The following is a 12524-nucleotide window of genomic DNA, read 5'->3' on the forward strand; positions in this document are numbered from 1 at the left end:
TGCTCTACCTGGCGCATTGTGTATAACGTGCTCTACCTGGCGCATTGTGTATAACGTGCTCTACCTGGTGCATTGTGTATAACGTGCTCTACCTGGTGCATTGTGTATAACGTGCTCTACCTGGCGCAATGTGTATAACATGCTCTACCTGGCGCATTGTGTATAACGTGCTCTACCTGGTGCATTGTGTATAACGTGCTCTACCTGGCGCAATGTGTATAACGTGCTCTACCTGGCGCAATGTGTATAACGTGCTCTACCTGGAGCAATATGTATAACGTGCTTTACCTGGCGCAATGTGTATAACGTGCTCTACCTGGCTCAGTGTGTATAGGAGGTTCTACCTGGTGCAATGTGTACAAGCGGCACTACTGTGTTGTGTAATGTAAATTGGTACTATTATGTGGCCACGCCCCTTCCCTACGAAGCCATGCCCCTAATTTTTTGCTGCGTGCCTTAGGCTCGCACTGTCGCTCATTTTCAGTGCGAGTGGGGGAGCACCAATTCGCTTTCTGACACAAGGGCACCAAAATGTCTAGTTACATCTCTGCTGCAGGGTGTCCTGTATGCTACACAGCCCAGCAGCATTATCACCCCCATCCTCCCCCTTGCACCACTTTTGTAGTGTCCAAATCAAGTCTGTGTTTTTATATTTCAAAACATTTATAAGACTAATTAAAACCTTCATTCCGATGGGACCCAGAAAAGGACAGGTAGGACCCCAATTTTTAAAAGTGTGTTATACAATGAAAAATTATATTATCTATTATGTGTTTAATTTTGTTAATTCATAAAAGTAATCACATATAGTGACTACAAATAAATGAATGATTATGAGGAGGTAGCACACCAAAAGTACAGATTAGTGAGGTGTACAACCCAAAACATTCACTGCTCTGCATATGGGCAAATACACGCATTTATTTCTGTGCATAGTGTGGAATTATACTATACATGGCTAACTTGCATACAACTCTGCAGCAGGCCCTAAAGCTTTTATTTAACTAAATTGCAAACATACAAAAGGTACATCTAAGTGAAAACCATGGTGCAATTAGTTTTCACATAATTAACCGATACTGTATGACATTAAGATCAGTGCAAATTCAAAGCAAACCTGGTAGCAGCTCATTGAAAAGCAGAATTTCAAACACTTTCAATATCATTTACAGAATATCCATCATACAGAAATAGAGATATTATGGCACAAATGGGAATTTGTAAATTTACTGTAGTATTGAACACTGGTAAGAATTTGGTAGGATGGCGAGGTCAACAGACTTCTGTATTCCTATATTGTCTAGAAAACTGCATGTTACTGACCTAATGGCCAGGCACCACTGTTGAGAGCTCCTGACCAATGCATAGCATCTGCAGTTATCAATGACAGCCCAGATCTTGTGAAGACAGAAGAGGGCGATGTGGAAGTCATGGTGTAAGGAAGGCAGTTTATATACACTCCCCACTGTGCAAGCGGGTGGAGCAGTGTTAAATATACACTTATGGTGTGTACACACGGTGAGATATTTTCTTACGATTTTGACTATATAGTCAAAATCGTAAGAAAAGTTAGTGCAGATCGCAAGGTGACTTCAATGCCGATGCGCGGTCCCCCGTGGTTGGCATCGCATGACTAGATAGACTGTGCAGGCAAGTCAATTTTGACTATCTCATAGAAGAGATGGTCAAAATTGACACTTAGCCAAAATCGCACCTAGTCAGAATCGCAAGCACAGCCATTATGTGCTTGCGATGCCGACCTAGCCCCTGTCGCATAGTGAGAATCGGGTTAGCCCGAATCTCACCGTGTGTATGCACCTTTAGTGGGTTGGTAGGAATAAATCCGTAGTTTAACTTTACCATAACAAAATACTAATATTGTTATTGTTAAAATCTATTCTGCACAAAACTGTTTTAAAATTAGACTTTGTGATACACCAAAGAAACTGATTTATAGTTTACGATGGACAAAGCGACATAGCAATCATAGTAACATACCGTATTTGCCGGCGTATAAGACGACTGGGCGTATAAGACGACTCCCAACATTTCCACTCAAAATATAGAGTTTGTTATATACTTGCCGTATAAGACTACCCCCTCTTCCGCACACCTTCCACACACCAAATAAAACGTAAAAGAACATCAGATTTGATTTCAACATGTTACTTTATATTCGAATGCTTATGACATGCAGGAAAACTGTCACAAGGCTGTATGTTATCAAACATGTACAGTAAACATAAAACAGTGCAAGTTTATTAAACGTAATTCACTAAAGAAAACACACTCCCTCCTCGGCGCAAGCAACACTCCAAAAATGTATAAAAGTATACCCCTGTGTGCATTTATTGTTACCGGTTTCATATGAGTGCCATTAGTATTAGTGCCATTACAGTACCTGTCATTGTCACCATTGTACGGCCACAACGCGACCGCAGCGCCTCCGGCCAGTCCCTGCATCTCCCTGTAATTGGCACTAGTGCGCAAGTCCGCATGTGCGAGCTCTGCGTAGACCAGGGGCGGGCAGGAGCGCCGCTGCTTCCCGCCGAGCAGAACGGGCCGGTCACGCCGAAAAGGCTGGCACCCCTGTATCGCACCGGGCGAGTATCGGAAGGCCACTATGGCAGCTATGTCTATCCCAACTGAAGTGCACCCGGCGTATAAGACGACCCCCCCACTTGGAGGCATATTTTTCAGGGCAAAAAAGTCGTCTTATACGCCGGCAAATACGGTAGTTATTGAGGTTGAAAAGAGGCAAAATGACGATCGGGTTCAACCTGTACTCTGTATTAAGCAGAGTTCATTATAATTGCCCCTGTTGAAATAATGTTTTATGTCTAGTTAACCACTGTAAATCATGTTCCTTCCAGATTATCAATGTGCATAATTTTAAATGCTTTAACCTTGGATATCTTTTTCGAGCAGAAATCTATCCAATCCGTTTTCAAATGCATATACAGAGTCCGCCATTATCACCTTCTCTAGCAGGGAATTCCAAAACCCACTGCCCTAACAGTGAAGAACCCTTTCCTACGTTGTGTATGGTATTTTCTCTTCTTTAATCTCAGCGAGTGACCTCGTGTCCTATGCAACGTTCTTTTAATAAACTTTGTAATGTCCCTTTACATATTTGAAGATATTAATAACGTCTCCTCTTAGACGGCTCTTTTCCAGTGTATACATATTCAACCTAGTAAACCTTTCCTCGTACTCCAGTACTTATAGTCCTTTAATCAATTTAGTAGCACGCCTTTGAACCCTTTCGAGTTCACAGATATCTTTTTTATAATGTGGTGCCCAAAACTGAACACAATATTCCAGGTGCGGCCGTACCAATGATTTGTACAGCGGCAGGATTACATTCTCGTCCCTTGTCTCAATTCCCCATTTTATGCACACTAGCACCTTACTTGCCTTCTTTGCTGCACTTTGACATTGTATACGGTTATTAAGCTTATTCTCAATAAGTACCCCCAAATCTTTTTTCAATACTGTTACCCCTAGATTTTCCCCATTTAATATGTAGGTTGCAAGTTTGTTTTTAGTCCCGAAATGCACAACTTTGCATTTTTCTATATTGAACCTCATTCTACATGTAGACGCCCAGATTTCAAGTTTAGATAAGTCATTCTGTAGAGACTCCACATCTTTTTCTGAATTACCCTACACAGCTTAGTATCATCTGCATAGATTGACACTATGCTTTCCAGACCTATTTCTAGGTCATTGACAAATATGTTGAACAGTAGTGGCCCGAGTACGGACCCTTGTGGTATTCCGCTGACTACTGGTGCCCAGCTGGAGGACATTCCGTTGACCACTACTTGCTGTACCCTGTTTTCTAGTCAGATACTTATCAATGTACAAATAGTTTTTCCTAGGCCAAGCTCCTTTAATTTGGTAATCGGTCTCCTATGAGGCACTGTGTCGAACGCTTTTGCAAAATCTAAGTAGACCACATCCACTGCTTTTTCCTGGTCGAGATTGTCGCTCACTTCCTCAGAGAAGCTAACTAAGTTAGTTTGACATGATCTGTCTCGCACAAACCCATGCTGGTTCTTGCTAATAATCTTAGCGGTATGCAGATACTCCTGTATGCTATCCCTTAAAATTCCTTCCAATATTTTCCCCACTATAGATGTCAAACTAACTGGTCTGTAGTTACATGGAAAATTTTTAGATCCCTTTTTAAAATAATGGCACTAACTCAGGTACACGCCAATTCATCGGTACCATGCCTGATCTAATTGAACTATTGAAAATCAAGCATAGGGGTCTTGCCAGATGTGACCCAAGTTCATTAAGAACCCTCGGGTGAAATCCATCTGGGCCAGGTGATTTATTCATCTTAATTTTGCTTAGTCTCTCCAGGACTATTACTTCACTTAAACAAGTATCTAGCCACGAATCATTGCTGTCACTATCATTATGCACTACTCCCACTGTCCGTTCTTCTCTAGTGAACACTGATGAAAAAAATTTGTTCAGTATTTCCGCTTTAATTTCGTCATCATTTAACAATACTCCAAATTCATCTTTTATTGTACCTACATTCTCCTTTTTTAACCTTTTACTGTTCATATATTTAAAAATCTTTTTAGGATTGGTTTTGCTCTTCATAGCGATTTGCTTTTCGTTATCAATTTTAGCTGCTCTTATTGAATTCCTTGTAGTACTGGAATGACTCTGCCTTTCCATTAGATTTAAATGCTTTGAAAGCACGCTTCTTTTTATCCATTTCTTCCTTGACCTTCTTATTAAGCCATATCGGTTTAAATTTTGTACTCCTGCGTTTGCTGCCCATCGGAATGAATTTGTGAATATTGCTATCTAGCAACCCTTTCAAAGCATCCCACATTTCCGGTGTTCTTGCCATGAAACAAAACTTCCCAGTCAATGTCGTTTAGAGCACTTCTCAGCATACTGAAGTTAGCCTTCCTAAAGTTAAATGTTTTGGTTGATCCGTTATAGCTATGTTTCTGGAAACTAATGTGAAATGTGATCATATAGTGATCACTGTAACCCAAAGACTCCCCAGCTTTAGTGTTTGATATAATGTCAACATTATGGGGTATATTCAATTAGGGTCAAAAACTTTTTCGACTTTTTAAGGTCGAATCGTGATTCGACCTATTCAATCCCAGCTGATTTTTTTCAACAAGTATAGCTGCCAATTTACATACTCTTGAGGGAAACGGGGCCAAATTCGGCAGGATTTGGCCTTGTTTCCGACCATCTCGGACTGAGATGAGGGACTTTACAGGAGGAGAGGGGGGGGAGAACCGCGGGGAGATGGGGGGACAGCCACATGCATACAGGGGAGAGCAGCACTACAGCACAGCGCTGCAGCAGGATGTCTCACAGCCGCGCCGCTCACGGCAGCGTCCACCCGGCTCCAGCAAGTGAGGTCCCGCTTGCTGGAGCTGGGTAGACACTGCCGTGAGGTCAGGCGTCTGTGAGACATCCTTCTGCAGCGCTGCTGTAGTGCTGCAGCAACACTGCTCTCCTCCGTCTGCCCGCAGATGTCCCCGCTGGTCTCCCCCCTCTCCTCCGCTCACAGGTCTCATCTCAAAGAGATATTGAGATGGGGCTGAATAGGGGTTGTCGGATCCATTCCGACAAATGCATGTCGGAGGGGATCCGACCCTAATTGAATATACCCCTATTAGTAATTACTAGATCCAGAATAGTTTTACCTCTAGTTGGGTCCTCGACTAGTTGAGACAAGTAGTGATCCTTTAATGTATTTAAGAACCTGTTGCCCCTAGCCATAACACATGAATCATTACTCCAGTTTATATCAGGATAATTAAAATCCCCAATCACTAGGATGTCCCCAATCCCGCAGCCTTTTCAATTTGCTGCAAGAGTTGTTCTTCCTCCTGTATGCTAATATCTGGCTGTTTGTAGCACAGGCCTATGACTAGTTTATTTATATCAATACCCCCACTTGAGATTTCTACCCATATTGACTCCACATTATCTTCAGTCCCTTCATAAATAACCTCCTTTAAGTATGGTTTAAGAGATGGTTTAACATAAAGACATACACCTCCTCCTCTTTTGTTAGCCCTGTCTCTCCTGAAAAGAGATAACCCCTCTAAGTTTGCAACCCAATCATGAGAGTCGTAACATAGTAACATAGTATTTGAGGTTGAATAGAGGCAAATTGCCCATCATGTTCATCCTGTTTTAAGTTGTGATGATTCTACATACTTGCTAAATAATGTTTTATGACTAGTTAGCTACTATAACTCATGTTACCCCTGGATTAACCACGTTGATATTTTAAGTATTATAGCCTTGGATAGCTTTTTCATTCAGAAATGTATCCATTCCTTTTTTAAATCCAATTACAGAGTCCGCCATTACCACCTTCCCTGGCAGGGAATTCCACATCCTGATTGCCCTAACAGTGAAGAACCCTTTCCTCCGTTGCGTTTGAAACTTTCTCTCCTCCAGTCGCAGCGAGTGCCCAAAACTGTGTTCTTTTAATAAATAATTCCTCTGATAACTCTTTGTGATGTCCCTTTACATATTTGAAGATATTAATAATATCTCCTCTTAGGCGCCTCTTTTCTAGTGTATACATATTCAGCCTAGTAAGTCTTTCCTTATAGTCCAGTCCTTCTAGGCCTTTAATCAATTTAATAGCTCGCCTTTGAACACTTTCGAGTTCACTGTTGTCTTTTTTTATACAATGGTGCCCAAAACTGAACACAATATTCCAGGTGCGGACGTACCAATGCCTTATACAGCGGCAAGATTACATCCGAGTCCCTTGTCTCAATTCCCCTTTTTATGCACGCTAGCACCTTACTTGCCTTCTTTACTGCGTTTTGACATTGTGTACGGTTATTAAGCCTATTATCAATGAATACCCCCAAATCTTTTTCCAACTCTGTTTCCCGTAGGCGTTCCCCATTTAATATGTAGGATGCAAGTTTGTTTTTAGTCCCAAAATGTATAACCTTGCATTTGTCTGTATTGAACCTCATTTTCCATTTAGACGCCCAGAGATCAAGTTTAGATAGATCATTCTGCAAGGACTCCACATCCAATTCTGAATTAATTACCTTACACAGTTTAGTATCATCTGCAAAGATTGACACTGTGCTTTCCAGGCCTATTTCTAGATCATCGATAAATATGTTGAACAGTAGTGGTCCGAGTACGGACCCTTGTGGTATTCCGCTGACTTCTGGGGACCAGGTTGAGGACTTCCCGTTGACCACTACTCGCTGTACCCTGCTATCCAACCAGCTGCTTATCCATGGGACGGAAACATGGTGGTCGTCCCACCATGTTTCCGTAATACCTATAATATCATACTGAGCCTTTGATGCTATCAATTCCCCCATTTTACCTGCTAGGCTTCTTGCGTTCGCAAGTATACATTTTAATTTAGTGTTTCACTTGACCGTTTGTTTTTTTAAGGGTATCCTATCATTGTTTACAAGTGCCTCCCTATAGTTGCTCTTACTGACAGTTCTTCTCCTCCCTCCCTCTCCACTCACAATCTCGAGCAAAGTTCATGGAAACAATTCCTCTCACTGCCCAAAAAATAATAAGAATTTACTCACCGGTAATTCTATTTCTCGTAGTCCGTAGTGGATGCTGGGAACTCCGTAAGGACCATGGGGAATAGCGGGCTCCGAAGGAGGCTAGGCACTCTAGAAAGATTTATGACTACCTGGTGTGCACTGGCTCCTCCCACTATGACCCTCCTCCAAGCCTCAGTTAGGACACTGTGCCCGGACGAGCTGACATAATAAGGAAGGATTTTGAATCCCGGGTAAGACTCATACCAGCCACACCAATCACACCGTACAACTCGTGATACTATATCCAGTTTGACAGTATGAAAACAACTGAGCCTCTCAACAGATGGCTCAACAATAACCCTTTAGTTAGCAATAACTATTTACAAGTATTGCAGACAATCCGCACTTGGGATGGGCGCCCAGCATCCACTACGGACTACGAGAAATAGAATTACCGGTGAGTAAATTCTTATTTTCTCTGACGTCCTAGTGGATGCTGGGAACTCCGTAAGGACCATGGGGATTATACCAAAGCTCCCAAACGGGCGGGAGAGTGCGGATGACTCTGCAGCACCGAATGAGAGAACTCCAGGTCCTCCTCAGCCAGGGTATCAAATTTGTAGAATTTTGCAAACGTGTTTGCCCCTGACCAAGTAGCTGCTCGGCAAAGTTGTAAAGCCGAGACCCCTCGGGCAGCCGCCCAAGATGAGCCCACCTTCCTTGTGGAATGGGCATTTACAGATTTTGGCTGTGGCAGGCCTGCCACAGACTGTGCAAGCTGAATTGTACTACAAATCCAGCGAGCAATAGTCTGCTTAGAAGCAGGAGCACCCAGCTTGTTGGGTGCATACAGGATAAACAGCGAGTCAGATTTTCTGACTCCAGCCGTCCTGGAAACATATATTTTCAGGGCCCTGACAACGTCTAGCAACTTGGAGTCCTCCAAGTCCCTAGTAGCCGCAGGCACCACAATAGGCTGGTTCAGGTGAAACGCTGACACCACCTTAGGGAGAAACTGGGGACGAGTCCTCAATTCTGCCCTATCCATATGGAAAATCAGATAAGGGCTTTTACATGATAAAGCCGCCAATTCTGACACTCGCCTGGCTGAAGCCAAGGCCAATAACATGACCACTTTCCACGTGAGATATTTCAGATCCACGGTTTTTAGTGGCTCAAACCAATGTGATTTTAAGAAACTCAACACCACGTTGAGATCCCAAGGTGCCACAGGAGGCACAAACGGGGGCTGAATATGCAGCACTCCTTTCACAAATGTCTGAACTTCAGGTACTGAAGCTAGTTCTTTTTGAAAGAAAATCGACAGAGCCGAGATCTGTACTTTAATGGAGCCTAGTTTTAGGCCCATAGTCACTCCTGCTTGCAGGAAATGCAGAAATCGACCTAGTTGAAATTCCTCTGTTGGGGCCTTTTCGGCCTCGCACCATGTAACATATTTCCGCCATATGCGGTGATAATGATTTGCCGTAACATCTTTCCTGGCTTTAATAAGCGTAGGAATGACTTCCTCCGGAATGCCCTTTTCCTTCAGGATCCGGCGTTCAACCGCCATGCCGTCAAACGCAGCCGCGGTAAGTCTTGGAACAGACAGGGCCCCTGCTGTAGCAGGTCTTGTCTGAGCGGCAGAGGCCACGGGTCCTCTGAGATCATCTCTTGAAGTTCCGGGTACCACGCTCGTCTTGGCCAATCCGGAACCACGAGAATTGTGTTTACTCCTCGCTTTCTTATTATTCTCAATACCTTTGGTATGAGAGGCAGAGGAGGGAACACATAAACCGACTGGTACACCCACGGTGTCACTAGAGCGTCCACAGCTATCGCCTGAGAGTCCCTTGACCTGGCGCAATATCTTTTTAACTTTTTGTTGAGGCGGGACGCCATCATGTCCACCTGTGGTTTTTCCCAACGGTTTACCAGCATCTGGAAGACTTCTGGATGAAGTCCCCACTCTCCCGGGTGGAGGTCGTGTCTGCTGAGGAAGTCTGCTTCCCAGTTGTCCACTCCCGGAATGAACACTGCTGACAGTGCTAGTACATGATTCTCCGTCCATCGGAGAATTCTTGTGGCTTCTGCCATTGCCATCCTGCTTCTTGTGCCGCCCTGTTGATTTACATGGGCGACTGCCGTGATGTTGTCTGACTGGATCAGCACCGGCTGGTGTAGGAGCAGGGATTTTGCTTGACTTAGGGCATTGTAAATGGCCCTTAGTTCCAGAATATTTATGTGAAGGGAAGTCTCCTGACTCGACCATAGACCTTGGAAGTTTCTTCCCCGTGTGACTGCCCCCCAGCCTCGAAGGCTGGCATCCGTGGTCACCAGGACCCAGTCCTGTATGCCGAACCTGCGGCCCTCTAGAAGATGGGCACTCTGCAGCCACCACAGTAGAGACACCCTGGTTCTTGGAGACAGGGTTATTAAGCGATGCATCTGAAGATGCGATCCGGACCATTTGTCCAACAGGTCCCACTGAAAGATTCTGGCATGGAACCTGCCGAAGGGAATTGCTTCGTAAGAAGCTACCATCTTTCCCAGGACCCGCGTGCAGTGATGCACCGATACCTGTTTTGGTTTCAGGAGGTCTCTGACTAGAGATGACAACTCCCTGGCTTTCTCCTCCGGGAGAAACACTTTTTTCTGGACTGTATCCAGAATCATATCCAGGAACAGTAGACGTGTCGTCGGAACCAGCTGTGACTTTGGGATATTCAGAATCCAGCCGTGCTGGTGCAGCACTTCCTGAGATAGTGCTACTCCCACCAACAACTGTTCCTTGGACCTCGCCTTTATTAGGAGATCGTCCAAGTACGGGATAATTAAAACTCCCTTTTTTCGAAGGAGTATCATCATTTCCGCCATAACCTTGGTAAATACCCTCGGTGCCGTGGACAGTCCAAACGGCAGCGTCTGGAATTGGTGATGGCAATCCTGTACCACAAATCTGAGGTACTCCTGGTGAGGATGGTAAATGGGGACATGCAAGTAAGCATTCTTGATGTCCAGGGATACCATGTAATCCCCCTCGTCCAGGCTTGCAATAACCGCCCTGAGCGATTCCATCTTGAACTTGAATTTTTTTACGTATGTGTTCAAGGATTTCAAATTTAAAATGGGTCTCACCGAACCGTCCGGTTTCGGCACCACAAATAGTGTGGAATAGTAACCCCGGCCTTGTTGAAGTAGGGGTACCTTGATTATCACCTGCTGGGAATACAGCTTGTGAATTGCCGCTAGCACCGCCTCCCTGTCTGAGGGAGCAATCGGCAAGGCAGATTTTAGGAACCGGTGGGGTGGAGACGCCTCGAATTCCAGTTTGTACCCCTGAGATACTATTTGAAGAATCCAGGGATCTACCTGTGAGCGAGCCCACTGATCGCTGAAATTCTTGAGGCGGCCCCCCACCGTACCTGGCTCCGCCTGTGGAGCCCCACCATCATGCGGCGGACTTGGAAGAAGAAGCGGGGGAGGACTTTTGCTCCTGGGAACCTGCTGTTTGTTGCAGCCTTTTTCCCCTACCTCTGCCTCTGGACAGAAAAGACCCGCCTTTTCCACGCTTGTTTTTCTGGGTCCGAAAGGACTGAACCTGATAAAACGGCGCCTTCTTAGGCTGTGAGGGGACATGGGGTAAAAATGCTGACTTCCCAGACGTTGCTGTGGAAACTAGGTCCGAGAGACCATCCCCAAATAATTCCTCACCCTTATAAGGAAAAACTTCCATGTGCCTTTTAGAATCTGCATCTCCTGTCCACTGGCGAGTCCATAAGCCTCTCCTAGCAGAAATGGACAATGCACTTACTTTAGATGCCAGCCGGCAGATTTCCCTCTGTGCATCTCTCATATATAAGACTGAGTCTTTGATATGGTCTATGGTTAGCAGAATCGTGTCTCTGTCTAGTGTGTCAATATTTTCTGACAGTTTATCTGACCACGCAGCGGCAGCACTGCACATCCATGCTGACGCAATAGCTGGCCTAAGTATAATGCCTGAGTGTGTGTATACAGACTTCAGGATCGCCTCCTGCTTTCTATCAGCAGGTTCCTTGAGGGCGGCCGTATCCGGAGACGGTAGTGCCACCTTTTTAGACAAACGTGTGAGCGCTTTATCCACCCTAGGAGGTGTTTCCCAACGTGACCTATCCTCTGGCGGGAAAGGGAACGCCATTAGTACCTTCTTAGGAATTATCAATTTTTTATCAGGGAAGGCCCACGCTTCTTCACACACTTCATTTAATTCATCTGATGGGGGAAAAACTACGGGTAGTTTTTTCTCCCCAAACATAATACCCTTTTTAGTGGTACCTGTATTTATATCAGAAATGTGTAACACCTCTTTCATTGCCTCAATCATGCAGTGAATGGCCTTAGTGGGCATCAGGTTAGACTCATCGTCGTCGACATTGGTGTCAGTATCAGTGTCGACATCTGCGTCTGCGATCTGAGGTAGCGGGCGTTTCAGAGCCCCTGATGACCTTTGAGACGCCTGGACAGGCACGAGCTGAGAAGTCGGCTGTCCCACATTTGGCATGTCGTCAAATTTCTTATGCAAGGAGTCTATACGTGCACTCATTTCTTTCCATAAGCTCATCCACTCAGGTGTCTGCCCCGCAGGGGGTGACATCCCTTCTAAAGGCATCTGCTCCGTCTCCACATCATTATCCTCATCAAACATGTCGACACAGCCGTACCGACACACCGCACACACACAGGGAATGCTCTAACAGAGGACAGGACCCACAAAAGCCCTTTGGGGGGACAGAGTGAGAGTATGCCAGCACACACCAGAGCGCTATATAATGCAGGGACTAACTGAGTTATGTCCCCTATAGCTGCTTTTTCTATATAAATGTATACTGCGCCTAAATTTAGTGCCCCCCTCTCTTTTTTACCCTTTTCTGTAGTGTAGACTGCAGGGGAGAGTCAGGGAGCTTCCTTCCAGCGGAGCTGTGAGGGAAAATGGCG

At 44.9% G+C, this 12524-nt stretch overlaps 1 protein-coding gene across 1 annotated transcript in view; it reads right to left on the reverse strand.

Annotated features, from left to right (window-relative positions):
* The window catches only part of CEP78 (centrosomal protein 78), a 239311-nt gene that overhangs the window by 159557 nt on the left and 67230 nt on the right, over window positions 1-12524 (reverse strand). The window lies entirely within an intron of this gene.

This window comes from Pseudophryne corroboree, chromosome 1 (genome assembly GCF_028390025.1).
Source record: "Pseudophryne corroboree isolate aPseCor3 chromosome 1, aPseCor3.hap2, whole genome shotgun sequence".
NCBI lineage: Eukaryota > Metazoa > Chordata > Amphibia > Anura > Myobatrachidae > Pseudophryne > Pseudophryne corroboree.